The following is a 15,237-nucleotide window of genomic DNA, read 5'->3' as shown; positions in this document are numbered from 1 at the left end:
AGACAGGATTTCCCTGTAGCCCCAGCTGTCCTGGAACTCACTATGTAGACCAGGCTGGCCTTGAACTCACAGAGATCTGCCTGCCTCTGCCTCCCAAGTGCTGGGATTAAAGGCGTGCACCACTACACCTATACCACACAAAGTTTCTACCTCAAGTGAAACTGAAAGATGGAACTATAAAAATCCCAGTGCTTCAGACACAGTAATGTGACGATAATGTTATAATGTGAGCTTTCAGGCCAGGACAGAAAGGGCTTACCCAGAATTTCGTAGAGCCATGCCACCCTGGCTGGAATGTCAGGTCGTTAAGGTGTTTCCTCCTTTATTGCTTTCAATTGCTCTGTGTGCGGATCTTCAGGATCACCACTGTTGTCCTTATCTGTTACAGCAGGTTTCCACCTTCCGTGTGGGAGTACCTGTCACTCTGCATGTTTTAAGAACCCTCCCTAAAACCTGTGCAAATAAAGTACTTTCTACACTTACCTCTTTAAGCCCAGAAACTTCAACAGAATCATTTGGCATATTTTACCTTTTTAAAGAAACACGGTGCTACTTGGTTAAATCTCTTGGCTCTGCTATTCCATTCCCACCAATGGGTACTTCCATAGTCCTTTCAAAATAAGTGATTTTCATTCTATAGGATGGTGATACAGTTGGGCATGGTGGTCCCTTCCTGCAATCCCGGTATACTCACAGGCTGACCAAGAAGGCTGCTGTGACTTTGAGGCTAGCTTGGGCTAAAGAGTGAGACTAAGTCTCAAGAGAAAGAAGGAAGAGGAAGAGAAGGAGGTTAAGGAAGAGGAGGAGGAGGACAAGGACGAGGAGGAGGAGGAGGAGGAGGATGAGGATGAGGACAAAGGGGAGGATGAGGAGGAGGAGGATGAGAAGGAGGATGAGGAGGAGGATGAGGAGGAGGACGAGGGGGAGGATGAGGAGGAGGAGGAGGAGGACAAGGAGGAGGAGGTGGAGGACGAGGAGGAGGATGAGGAGGAGGACGAGGAGGAGGAGGAAGGAAAAAAGGATGATAGAGGATAAAGAGAAAGGAAAAGGAGAAGGGAGAGGAAGGACTGAGGGTGCTACAGATAACGAAAGGGGGAGAGCTCAGCAGCTAGAGGTGAACTGTGAAGGATGTTTATTGGTTTTGTTTAGCTCAGACTTGGGAGAGTCTGGCCCCACAAATACACTCCTAGGAACACACACACACACACACACACACACACACACACACACACAAACTTAGGGCCATCTGCACTCCTCTAGGCCTCTCCTTTGGGTCTGTGTCATCTGCCCCAAGCCTGCACTGACACCTCTTGACCCCAACCCTTCCAGACCTGCTAACCCTTCATATGCCTACTGTGGCATTCCTAAGATAGCTTATACCCACCCTTTATCAGAGAATCTGGCCCTTTGATCCCTATGCCTAAAATATTTCAAACACACAAATTCAATTTTTCTCAGTGTTTTCAATGAGGGTACAAATATGGATATACTTCATTCAGTGCTTTGATAGGCTAAACCAAGTACACCCACATTCATTCACTGTCTTGGGTGGAGGGCAAAGTGAGGTCCTGAGGGATCAAGGTCAGATGCCCAGGTCACAAAAGCTCATGGCTCAGTAAGCTTGTTTGTATTATAGCTTTTTATGCAAGGTCGAGTAAAAGTCAGTGGTGCAGAAGTCATTTCTACAACCCACAATCCTGAAATCCCCTCTCTGGTCTCCTTTACCCTTATCCTTTCTCAACCTGAATTCCCTTCTACTTCATCCCTGGAAGAAATATTATAACTGTATTTTGACATTTGCAATTGAAAATATATAGTTAATTATGTTGAACCCATCAGGATGTAATTATCCTCACTTAGTGTAAAGACAAACGAAGCTCAGCGGTCCCGTGGTTTGTTTCCTGTTCTATGCTTCACTGTCAATCTAACAGGCGATGTGACTGTCTGGGCCATGTCTTTCTCTCTGCCTCAGTCTATCCAGAATTTCCAGCAGGTCAAAGGCCCCAACAAGGTGTGAGAAAGCTGTTTTCTTAGACTATTCTTAAAATCAGAAAGAAGAACTCTTGAGTAAGTATGTAAATGAAATAATGGCTCTTTGGGTGTTATCTCACTTTTTTTCTCTTCTCAGGATGGCCTTACCCTGTTAGAGTTTCTCTAGAGTGCCCTGTCATAATTTTTTATGTCTATGTTTATTAGAGAAAGAAGCATCTGGGTCAAGTCTGGGCTCCCCCTTTGGGAGAAGAGCCCCTTTGATGCTCTCGAAACAAGGAAGCTTGTTACTTATTTTGATTTTATTGGAGCTCCCAGTTCAGAGCCTTTGGATTTTTAGAGACCTGAACTTTATTTTTTTTAACACAAGGTCACCCCGTAGCCATAGCTGACCTGAGACTTGCTACATAGATGAGGTTAGCCTCCATCTCACAGAGATTCACCTGTCTCTGCCTCCTGAGTGCTGGGATTAAAGGCGTGCACCACCATGCCCCCAAACCTTGAATCTTTTAATTGTTAAAAATTTAGACAGTGGGGCTTAAAGTTATATTGTATTTTATTTTCTGACATAAACACGGGATCATGGGGACAAATGAGAAAGGAAAGGTTACGGTTTAAAGTGATGTGTTTGTGTGTCAAAGTTGATTAAGTGTGAAATGTCATAGTTTCGGTTCTCAACTTGCCAGGCTGGGGAAGAGGGAACCTCAGCTGAGGAATTTCCTCCATCAGACTGGCCTGTGGGCATGTCTGTGGGGCATTTTCTTGACTGCTAATTAATGTAGGAGGGCTCAGACTTCTGCAGGTGACGCCACACCTGTGCAAGTGGGCATGGGCTGTGTAAGAAAAGTAGTTGAGCACTTCCGTGGTTTCCACCTCAGTTCCTGACTCCAGGTTTCTGTTTGAATTTCTGCCTTGGCTTCCCTTGAAAATGGACTGCCAATTGGAAGTGTAAGATGAAATAAGCCTTTTTCCTTTCCCAGCATCAAAAAGCCAACTAGAACAAAGACAGGAACAAAAGGAAAAGAAAGAAAGAAAGAAAGAAAGAACTTTTCCTCGGAATTGTTACTGAGGACTCTATCCATCAGGCCATGCATCTGGTCATCGATGTGCAGTAGTGAGTGTGATGAATCTCTACCCTCTCTATCTAAGACCTAGTGACCTCTGACAAAGTCCTCTCTGAAAGCAAGGTTTGTAGGCAGGAGGTGCAAGTTGGGTCATCCTCTAGGACACGAGGCAGGAAGAAAAAGAAGAGGAAGTACATTTTCCCAGCTCATTTCCTCATTCCTTCCTTCCAAAGTAAGTGTCTTTCCAGACTGATTCAGAGCTGTGTGACAGAGCCCTGGGGTGAGGTTGACTCCGGATTGAACCCTGGTCCAGGCTGAGAAGACTTAAGGCAAATTTTTTCAATACCTTGGAGAACTCATTGGTAGACAGATGGCACATGGCCCAGTCTGTTGTGGACAGGGGAATATTACAGTTAGGAATCTGCCTTCAGGCTGCCCACATGTGAGTCTCTACAGGGCAACTACTGTATGGCCTGGGGAGAGTGTTTAACCTTTTTGAACTCAGCTATCTAGTCTATGAAATTACAAGAGAGGTGCCTCCTAACTGGTATTAAGTTGAGAAAAAAAATTTATGACTCAAAAACTCGACGTATTTTATGCACTCAATATTGTCATTATTAAGAATACTCTTAAAAGAAATAGTCTTTTATTTATTTTTTAATTAGAGTTGTTTGGAGACAGTATCTTACCAGGCTGCCATGAATTTGCTATGTAGCAGCAGAGGATTTGTGGCCTTCACCTCCTGGGTGCTAGAATTACAGAAATGTGCCATCACAACAGGTGCTGGTTTTACGGAGTTCAGGACCACCCAGAAAGACTACCCAGACTCAAAAAGTTCCAAATCAGCCAGATTAAACTTTTACAATTTTATTAGAATTTTAAAGAAAAAGAAATCTTTAGGGCAGGCGAGCTGGTAATCTTGGCAGCTGCCTTGAGGAGGTAAATGGTGGGAAGAAAGAAAGAGCCATGAAGCCATGCAGGTTTAGAGCCTGTGTGGGAGGTCAGACACGTGGCTGACTGGCAGCCACATGGCTGGGCGAAGGAAGCTTTAGAGAAAGTAAAGAAATACAAGATGCTGGGGCAGCCCAAAGCCTTAAAGAAAGCGTGTGTAGTAAGAAAGGCGTGAAGAAGAAACAGGAAAATTATGCTTTCTGAAGGATTCAGAAAGGCAGACAGACTTACAGAGACCTACATGACTGTGGCTTGTCCGAAGTTCTGTGGTAGGAGGCGGGATTCTAGGCAGGAAAAACTCACTATCTTGCCCATCTATTTACCATGACCGGCCTTCCTGGGTGTGGCCCTATGACCAGATGATTGATCAGTTAAACTTACACAAAATGGAGGCCATCAGGGCATTACACTGGGAATCCAGCACAGGGCCTCTTGCTAGGCAAGCACCGCACATCCCTACATCCTACAACCGCATCCCTAGCTTTGTGGATATTTTTGATACATTTGCATTTGCACGTGGCTATGTAATTTTTCAATAGCCATTCATCTTGCTGTGTTTTTAGGTTATTTTTCTCTTTGGCAAAGTGTTCTTATGTCTCACTAATCAACCCTTTCCCTCTACACACCTTCAGTGGGTTAAGAGTCTCTGTTTTATACTTTTGGTACAGATACCTCGATTAGAATACTTAGAACCATTTGATTGCCTTTGTACTTATTTGTGTTCATCAAATTACACACTGTTCTCTTCCTCCAGAGCTCAGCACATAAAATAGACTTTCACTAAGTACTTTGAGATAAATATAGAAGTGATTAAATTTATTTATCTAAGAGGTTTTTATCACAAATGAGATAAAAGTTTTTGAAATCCTATCTTACCATATGCATCAGAAAAAAGAATTCTTAGAGCTGCATTCTTAGTAGAAGTCAAGAATTCTTAGTAGAATAAACTCAACCTGGTATATGTTTTGGAGTGGGTTTTCTGGTGTGTGTGTGTGTGTGTGTGTGTGTGTGTGTGTGTGTGTGTACATGTATATGCCTGTTCATATGCATGCAGGTGTGTGCAACTATTTGTGTGCACATCTGTGTGGGGGTGCAGGTGTGCGTGGAGGCCAGAGGGCAACCTCTGTGTGGTGTGCTATCAATTATTTCTCTTTTTTGAGACAGGGTCTCTCACTGGCCCAGAACTCATCAAATGGGCTAGGCGACTGACCAGTGAGCCCCAGGGATCTGTCTGTCCTCACCTCCCAGTGTGGGCATTCCAAATACATGCTATCATACCTAGGTTTCTTGTTTTTTAATGTGGGTTCTGGGGACTGAACTCAGCTCCTCTGCCTTACTGACTGCACTATCTCCCCAGCACCCTTGGGCCATGTTTTCCACCCTAAACAAGAGTGGTTGTCTCTTCAGTCTGTTCTGTGGCCATTAGGTGACTGAGGTGTTGTGGCCCCAGCATACACCTGTGTGTCCTGCTCAGGACACAATACCAGTCCCAGGAGCCATTTTACATCACTGGACAACTCAGCTGAAGAGCTTTATGTGTAGAAATGACTTACAGTATGGACAGAATCTAGACAGATGACTTACCCTTGTACCAAAAGCTACTGTTTATAATGCAAACACACTCACTGAGCCATGTGCACTTGTGACCTGGGCATCTGACCTTGATCCCTCAGGTCCCCACTTTGCCCTTCACCCAAAATAGTGAATGGATATGGGTGTTGAATTAGCATATCAAAGTACTGAATGCAGCAGATTCACATTTGTATCCTTATTGAAAACAGTGAGAATAATTGACATTTTGTGTATAAGATATTTTAGATTTAGAGATCAAAGCCCAAGGTTCTCTGATAAAGGTGGATTCAGATCTGTAGTTCCCCAGTTCATGCTGGAGAAACTACTTGAATGAAAGTATGGCTGAGGACTGGCCCAGGAGGACATTCCATGAGAGATCTGAAGGAACTAATTCTCAGAGTTTGAGTCCACTCTTGGCCATTAAAAACTAATGCTGAGTGAGGCAGATTATTTATTCAGATATAACTGTAACGTGGGTCAGAAATACTGCATTTATCTATAGCGGTGGTGGTGAGGGGTGGGAGAGGAATAGTTGAGCTGGGGTGGGGTGGAGCTTAGCTCCTCCCTGTTTTCTACTTTCCTTCTTCAACCTGTTCTCCGTTCCCTTCACCTGTTTAGTTCAGTTTCTCATTGATTGTGGCCTGAATTATAGAATGGGTCAGCTTGCTAGTCTCCTCCATCCATTCTTCACAGTTTGGGGTGAATGTTCTACAATACAGATCTTCCTAGTCCCCTGTCCTTCTCCACCCACCATAGCTCATGATCTACAGTGCTGCCTCGGGGATAAAGTTTGAATTCTGAAGTGGGGCTCATGATCCACTCCCTGTGGGTTCCTGCTCTGTCTGCTTTCTCCGGAAGCTCCTCTCCTTCCTTTCCTCCTCGTTCTCCTTCTCCTGGCTCCCCCTTTCTTCCTCTCCTGGCTCCCTCATCTCTTGGCATCTGAACTACATGAAGTTCCTGTCAGAAGCCTCTGAAGGCAGGTCTTCTGGGAAGCCCTTCTTGTCTCTTATATACACATAAAGAACAAAATAAATCTTAAAAAATAAAAAGTGGCTGTAGTCTCACATAACTACATCTTCTTTAAGTTGCCTTCTAGCTAATCAGAACCCTGCGATCTTTCCACGTATGCTAGCACTGCATCATCACTCCGTGTTGTAGATTCTCACGGGTCCCCGCTCTACATGATTGTCAGTACCTGGAACTTACTTGTGCCTTGAGTTCTGGATGGCCAATGTTTCTCTTCCCCAAAGGGATTCTCCTCCTGTGAAGTGATTTTTGTTTTTTCTGATAGAAACCAAGTTCTGCAAATTCTGTGATTTTAATCTTTAAAAAAACTCTCTCCCTCTGAGCATTTTTCTGAAACAGTTCTCAAATTTGTTCCTAAATAATAGGCTTTTTCCCCTTCTTGATTCTCAGTAGGAACTTCTCCTTAATTACTGACATTTGGAAGAGATCTAGGAGCAGTGAGATGGCTCAGTGAGTAAAGGTGCTTATCACCAAGGCTGACTGACAACCTGAGTTAAATCCTAGGGACTCACTTGGTGATAATAGAGAACCAACTTGTGACCTGGTAGTTCCTCTGATAAGCCATGGTCCCACCTTCTTCCCATGCTCTGCAGAAGGAATCAAGCCCATTAAGGGGCGGGGCTATGGAGAGATAAGCCAGGACAACCATGAGGCCACTCTCTCACCATTTTGTGTGGCTGTTGGGAAGCCACTGGACTTATGTTTGGGTGTGGACTTACGAGCACAGCCATGAATGCGGTAGTTGCCATGAAAGGCAGGGTGGGGCAGATGCCCCACCGGGCTCAGGGGCTCCTTGGACCTGGAGCACACTGGGAAAAACGGGCTGCCATATTTCAATATGGCACGTGCATTTCAACTATGGAAAAGGAAAAGCCTATAGCAATCTGCGTTTTTGTAAGTCACCCCCTCCCAAATGTCATATAAACTATGCGAAATCTAAATAGAATGTCTCACGTTGGTTTGTCAATCCACATCAGAACCAGGAGACCCTGAGTGGGGGTGAGTCCCCAGTGGTAAAAGGAAAATTTAGTGAAACACAAATCCTGAAAACTGTCCTCTGACTTCCACATGTCATCCGTGGTGTATATACGAGTGCACACATGTGCACACACACACTCACACATACAATGTAATAATAAAAAATTTTTAGGAGTTAAAAAAAATTTTTCAAAAGGAAAATCTAGGGCACTTCCAAGCACTCACTCCAGCTGATTCCATCTGGCTTCTTTTGATTGGCAATCCTGGGCACACAATTTTAATTAAAACATTTTTGTTTCCTTCTTGTGTGTGTATGTATGTGTATGAATGTGTATGTGTATGATGTGTGTACATGTGGTGTATGATGTGTGTCAATGTGGTATATGGTGTGTGTCTGTATGGTGTATGATGTGTAGATGTCTGTGTGGTGTATGATGTGTGTCAATGTGGTATATGATGTGTGTCTATACATGTGGTGTATGATGTGTGTCTATGTGGTATATGGTATGTGTCTGTATGGTGTATGATGTGTAGATGTCTGTGTGGTGTATGATGTATGGTCATGTACCACACTATGCATGAGGAAGTCTGATGTCAGTTTTCTCCTTTACACCCAGATCAGGATTACACAGTAAATGCGTTTATGTGCTGGACCATCTGGCCAGCCCCTAAACATGCAATTTTAAAGAGATCAGATTTAGAGGTTGGAGAGATTGCTTGGGGTTAAGAGAACTTACTGCTCTTCCAGTGGACCTGAGTTCCATTCCCAGTATCCTCATGGTGGTAAACAACTGTCTTTAATTCCAGTTCCAGGGGATCCCACAGCTTCTTCTGGCCTCCATGGGTACCAGGCACACATGTAGTGCACTTACATATATGCAGGCACAGCCCTCATACATATTAAATAAAAATGAATAAATAAAATTAAAAGACCAGATTTTTTTTTTATGCACAAGAAACACATTATAGACTTAATCGAACACTGACCTTATTAAAATGAACTGGAATGGAAAATTTAGCCTCTGCATTGGTTATTTTTCTTGTGACAAATTACCTGACCACTTAAGGGAGGAAGGGTTTACTTTGGCTCAGTGCTTGTGGGTGCAGCCCATCATGGCAGGGAAGGCAGGGAAACAGGAATGTGAGGCGGCTGGTCACAGTGCAGCCAGGAAGCAGGGGGTGAGTGCTGATACTCAGCTTGCCGTCGCCTTCATTTAGTCTGGACTCCAGCCCCATGGGATAGTGTCCCACCACATTCAGGGTGGGTCTTCTTTTTCAGTCATACCTTTCTGGAAGTGCCCTCATAGACACACCCAAAGATTTCCACAGATTCCAAATCCAGTCAGGTTGAGAAGGAAGACTAACCATCACACTCTGACTCTGAGCGCCCAGCGTGAGTCTAAGTAAACCAATCCTGGAGCTGGGGCATGGTGGCCCATCCCCGGGAAACCAAACACTTGGAGGGCTGAGGCAAAACCAGCCTCAGCTACCTAGTGAGTTCTAGGTCAGCCCGGACTACAAACTGAGACACTGTCTCAAAAATCAAAAAGAAGTTCACTGGAGGTGGGCTGGAAAGTGTGCTGGGGGAGCAAGCCCTCACCATAAAGGGAGAGGGGGTTAGGGGATAAGCAGCTCAACTTTGAGAGAAAGGACAGTTTAGAGTCCCAATGTGGCTGTCACTTAAACTCTAGACCCAAATCCTTTTGGAATTACCATTGAGCAGAGAGAGAGAGAGAGAGAGAGAGAGAGAGAGAGAGAGAGAGCTCTTAGAATTTTCAAAACCAAGCTTTATTTAACCACATGATGCTAGGGCAGAGGCAGAACCGCTGGATATGATGGCCTTAGAAAATGAAGCCCCAACTATGGAGAAAGCACCGTGAAATCCACAGACATGGCTCATGCAGTGGTGGCTGCTAGGTAATGACACAATACAAAATACAAGGGGCAGACGCTGACCTCTCATGAACGCTACGCACCTCTCCAGGGACAACTAGAAAAGTTCCAAGGGACACAGCCAGCCCCGGTTCTATTGAAGCCAGCTAGGTCCAGGCCATGGAATTTGTGTTCAGATCATCAGTATTCTCAGACTATTGAAATTTAGGGACATGCAGATGAAATGAAATTCTAGGTCGTTTGCTGGGGCAGACCACCTGAAGTAATATTAAAGCGCATCCTGACTTCGTGTGTGGTTTTATTTTAATATTAAAATTGGACAGAGAGTTGAAAATGTATTTTGACCACAAACCAGCTTTTATATTTTTTTGGCTGCATTAAAAAAAAAAGCAAATCCTAAATGTGAAATGTTGACCTGGTCTGTCCAAAAACTTTGTAAAGCAAATAAAGTTCAAATTCATATTTCCAAGAATTCTAAGTCTAGTGACTGAAAACCGCCTGCAGTTGTACCTCTGAGAAACCTCTGTAAATTATCCTGGAAAAAGAAATTGGTCGAGAGCTGGCAGGTTCCTAAATTACCCAAGTCACTGAAGGAGCATAGTGCAGGAGACACTTTAAAAACTTTTATGCATATGTGTGAATGCCTGCATGTATGTATGTGTGCCATGTGCCTGTAGTGCTTGTGGAGGCCAGAAGAGAGTGTCGGATTCCCTGGAATGGGAGTTACAGACAGTTGCTAGCTGCCATGTGCATTCTGGGAACTGTAAGAGCAGCCAGTGCTCTTAACTGCTAAGCCACCTCTCCAGCTTCCTGTAAGAGATACTTTTGAAGAACATCTTTAAGCACTCTAGATATAGTGCCTCTAAAAAGTCTACACACAGTTAAGAGTTTATAGTTGCAAGCACATTTTCCTGAGTTCTGGTTTCATGTTTTCATTTTATTTTTTCTCCTAAATCCCATCAACTTCTAATATACTTATGATGTAGAATCCTTAATGCATAACACATTTCAATGTTCTTATTTTTGGCAAGACTTTTCATAAACAAGTTACTTCTAGAAAGTGACTTTGTAAAAACATTGTTAGGAATACCTATATAGTATTCATAGGTGTTTAGTCCTTAAATTTTTCATTAAATCAGATGAAATAAAATTTTATAATTGCTAAAATGAGATTAAGAAACTTGACTTTTATCCTTTAATGTAAAGAAGCACCATGGAAATGCAGAGAAGATAAAGGGAATGAAAATTAATTTTAATGCCAAGATTTAATGATTTTTTTCAAATTACAAAAATAGCATTCTATAATGAAGTATTTAGAAAAACTTAAAATACACTAATAAGAAAACAAACCACAAACTATGATCTCAACCAGAAGATAATCACTATTAGGATTTGGGTGTGTTTCTCCATATTTCCCTATATAATATGCATATATAATAAAACAGAATAGGGTATTTCCCTATATTATATGTATATATAATAAAATGGAATATGGTATTTCCCTATATAATATGTATATATAATAAAACAGAATCAGTTTATAATAGTTTTATGTTTTATATTTTCTTTTTTATTTTATGTGCATGATTGCATCACCTGCATGTATGTAAGTGTACCTATGTCATTCAGTGCCCTTGGAGGTCAGAAGAAGATTTTGGAGGCCCTGGAACTGGAGTTATGGATGGTTATTAACCACCATGTGGGTGCTAGGAATTGAACCTGGGTCTTTTGCAAGAGCAGCCAGTGCTCTTAACTGCTGAGCCATCTCTTCAACCTGTTCTTTTATATTTTCACTAACTACATTTTCTTATCCCTTGTTTATTTATAATATAATTATATTTGCAGTAGTGTTTTTTTGTTATTAAAAGAATTTTGAGAACTAAGCATAATGGTGCACACCTTTAGTCCCAGCACTTGGGAGGCAGAGGCAGGTGAATCTGTGAGCTTGAGGCCAGCCTTGTCTACATAGCGAGTTCCAGGCCAGCTGGGGCTACAGGGAGACCCTGTGTCAAAAAAAATTTTTTTTTTTGAAATACTTTTCTTTTCAAGGTTAAAAGTATAATTGCTACCTATTAATTACCAACTATGTTCCATACTTTAACATTTCTACTTAACAATTCTGATTGATTTACTTTGAAATTTAGACCTAAATTACTGTTACCGTATAGAATCTTTTCTTTCAAGACATGCTTGAAGTGTGTCTCGTTTTGTAATCATATTAAAGACAATTGCCATTCTTCAGCTATCACTGAACTACGACTGTAGGTTTAGCTAGTCTCTATCGCTTTCTAACCTCTTTGTGTTACGGCATAGCACTTTGGAATTCTCTATCTTGATCCATTCCTAGATAGACTGTATCATGGCCCTAAACTGAGTGTGATATGTTCTGAGCAGTGGCTACGGGAAAATGTTGATTTATCTTACAAACAACCTTAAATACATAATTCTTTCCCTCCCCAGCTTGGAAGAAAGTCTTTACTTATTGCTGCTATTTTGTTTTCTGGAAAAGCCTATGGTTTTGATTTCCTTAAGGCAATGCTTTTTCAACCCTGGCCCCACATTTAAATCACTGGGGAAAGTTTATAGAAATGCCCATGCCCAGGATCTATCCCATAATGATTAAATCAGGTATAAGATGGAGCCTAGATACTTTTTAAAAGTGCTTTTTGCCTAGAGATTTAAATACACAGAGTTGAGAACCACGAGTTCAGAAACAAACTTAGGATGCCTGCCTTGAAAGCTCACAGAGTAGTTTTTGGCTCTTCTTTTAAATCCTGAAACACTGAACAGGATATGTCAGGGTGCTGGGTAATCTCTGATTCTATAAACTCAACAATTTTTTTTTCTGTTGTTACTTGGAATATCACTTCTATCACATCCAGTCTATTGTTCTTTCTTGACCCTTACAGTGTGTCAATTAGCTGTTTTAGTCCATTCAGGGTGCTATAACAAAAGACTACAAACTGGGTGGTTTATAAAAAAGACAAATTTATTTCTTACAGTTATAGAGGGTGGGAAGTCCAAGGTTAAGATGCTCACAGGCTTGGTGTCTGGTATGGGCTGCTTCCTTGTTCATAGATGGTCATCTTACTGTACCTTCACATAGCAGGGTAGGGTAGTGACTTTTCCTGGGCTTTCTGTTGTAGGGATATTAGTCTCAGGAAGTATTTTCTCTCATGACTTGGTCACTTCCCAACGTCTCTGCCTCTTAAGACCATCACTTTTTAGATTAGGTTTTTTTTTTTTTATTAAAAGTTTTACGTGTAAATGTATGTGACTATGTATATGTCAAGTGCAAGCACGTGCCCAAGGTGACTGGAAGATGATGCCAGATTCCCTGGAATTGGAGTTACAGACAATTGTGAGGCATCCTGCATGGGTGCTGGGAGCCAAACTCTGGAAAACAAGCAAGTGCCCTGTGGGGGTTCGAATGAGAATGTTCCCCACAGGCTCCAAGTATTTGGTCATTTTGTCCCCAGTTGGTGGGGCTGTTTTGGGAGGTGTTAGGAGGTGTGGCCATGCATGTCACTGGGGCAGGCTTTGAGAGTTGGTAAACCTTGCCAAATTTCCACTCTCTCTGCTTGTGCCTGCCTGAAGATGTGATCACTCAGCTTTCAGATCCAGCCACCTCTGCCTCCAGGCCTCCTCCGTCATTATGTACTCTAACCCTCTGGAACCATAAAGCAAATAAACTTTTCCTTCTATAAGTTGCCTTGGTCACGATGTTATATCACAACAGAAAAGTAACTAATACACGCTCTTAACCACTGAGCCATCTCTCCAGATCCTCTTAATAAGCCGTATTCCTATTGGTTTCAGAAGTGCTTTTCCTAGTCTAGGCATTAGCCCTTCATCAGTTACTGCTATTGCAAACATCTTTTCCCACTAGTGGCTCATCTTGTCACTCAATATTATCGTTTGAAAAGCTGAAATTCTTCAGTTTAATCAAGCTCAATATTTTCAGCCTTTTATTTTCAGATGAGTGCTTTCAGTAGTCTGATTTAAGACCTTCCCAAGAAAAGACCATGAAGATACCGTGTTCTCCTCAGTGAGTCTTTTAGGTTTCCTTTTTATATGGACACCTGAGATCCATCCCAAATTGAGGGGAAATATTTTTAAAATGTTTTATTTTTATTTTATGTGTATGAGTGTATTGCCTGCATGTATATAAGTGCATCCGTGTCATGCAATGCCCACTGCAGAAGAGAATTTTGGATCCCCTGGAACTGGAGTTATAGACAATTGTTAGCTGCTGTGTGGGTGCTGGGAGTTGAACCCGGGTCCTCTGCAAGAGCAGTCAGTGCTCTTAACTGCTGAGCCAACTTTCTAGCCCCTGGTGTGTGGGGGGATATTTTAAAAATATAGTTATCTAAACTTCACCTTTAGTTTCTCTTTTGAGACAGTCTTGGACCTTAGCTGAGAAAGACCATGAGTTTCTAATTCTCCTGCCTCATCATCCTGTGCCTTGCAGGCCTGGCCACCAGCCTGGTTTATGCTATGCTAGGGCTCAAACCCAGGGTCTTGTGCATGCTAAGCAAGCACTCTACCAACTGAGCTACATCCCCAGCCCTTTCTTTCTTTTTCTGTTTGGTTTATTTTTCCACTTCTTTTTTCTTCTTTTTGTACTTGATTAAAAGACCACGGTCTTTGATAGAATTTTGGTGGTGGGCATTACACAAGACTTTCCAGCTCACTCTTGGTATTCACTGTATGCAGCTGCCTGGCTGAGGTCTCTGGCCAGGGGCCTACAGCATCATCCAAGATGGCTGCTGCTGCCAACAGCACATAGGCCTTGTCCTCGGCCCAGCTCCACAGACAGTGTGAACAGCCCCAGACTTTTAGGAAAACACCCAGTAATACAAGTGCTGCTGCCAGGCACAGGTTTCTACTGGAAATACTTGTCGCGGCCTGCCAGGCTGGCCACTTCAGGATTTTCACCGTTGTGAAGTGCCCAAGGGATGGGACTGGTCCTGCTGTCTGTTGGCCTCCAGGTCAAGCCATTCCTTTGCTGGTTGGTGAGTTGGCCCTGGACACTCTTTAATCTGGTCCCAACTGCAAAGGATTTCAAAGAAATTCTTTGAAGTTTCTGGCAGTTGTATGGTTTCCTTCCCTAGCTTCCAGTCCTGATTCAGGGTTTTACATATTTAAAAATCATCTGGGTCATTTTGTAAAGAATTTGAAAGCAGGTGGTTCAAATATGTGCCCTCAGCCTCCAATATTTCCGCTGAAAGGCAGCAAGGCGGCATTTATTTTCAATCTTATGAGGATTATGCAGAGAACTCTGAGGTAGTTCTAAGGCAAAATAATGTTGCTATTAGTAAATATTTATTGAAGCTGATGGCATTTATTATTTATGTACATATTTTATTACGTGCTACACTTTAGTCTTTTTACGGAATGTTTGTAAAGTGATTAAGATCTTACTTATATCAAACTTATGTTAGTTATAGAACTTGCTATTCTTATATAAACATTTCTTCATATTATTGATTCTTTTTTTCTTTTAAATGTATTTAAGCTTAATTTTTAAAAATCCTTGTATATTCTGGGCATGGGTGGCATATACCTTTAATCCCAGCTCTTGGGAGGCAGAGGCAGGGGGATCTCTGTGACTTTGAGACTAGTCCTATTTATATAATGGGTTCCAGACGAGACAGAGCTCCATAGTGAAACCCTGTCACAAAAAGATTTCTTGTATATGTGCATACATAACTACATGCATTTATGAAGACCCTGGGAATGTTCTGGAAAGACTGTATGCAGA

The sequence above is a fragment of the Nannospalax galili genome, unplaced genomic scaffold (assembly GCF_000622305.1).
Source record: "Nannospalax galili isolate Female #2095 unplaced genomic scaffold, S.galili_v1.0 scaffold1021, whole genome shotgun sequence".
Taxonomy (NCBI): Eukaryota; Metazoa; Chordata; class Mammalia; order Rodentia; family Spalacidae; genus Nannospalax; species Nannospalax galili.
Note: the sequence above shows the minus strand (reverse complement) of the source record.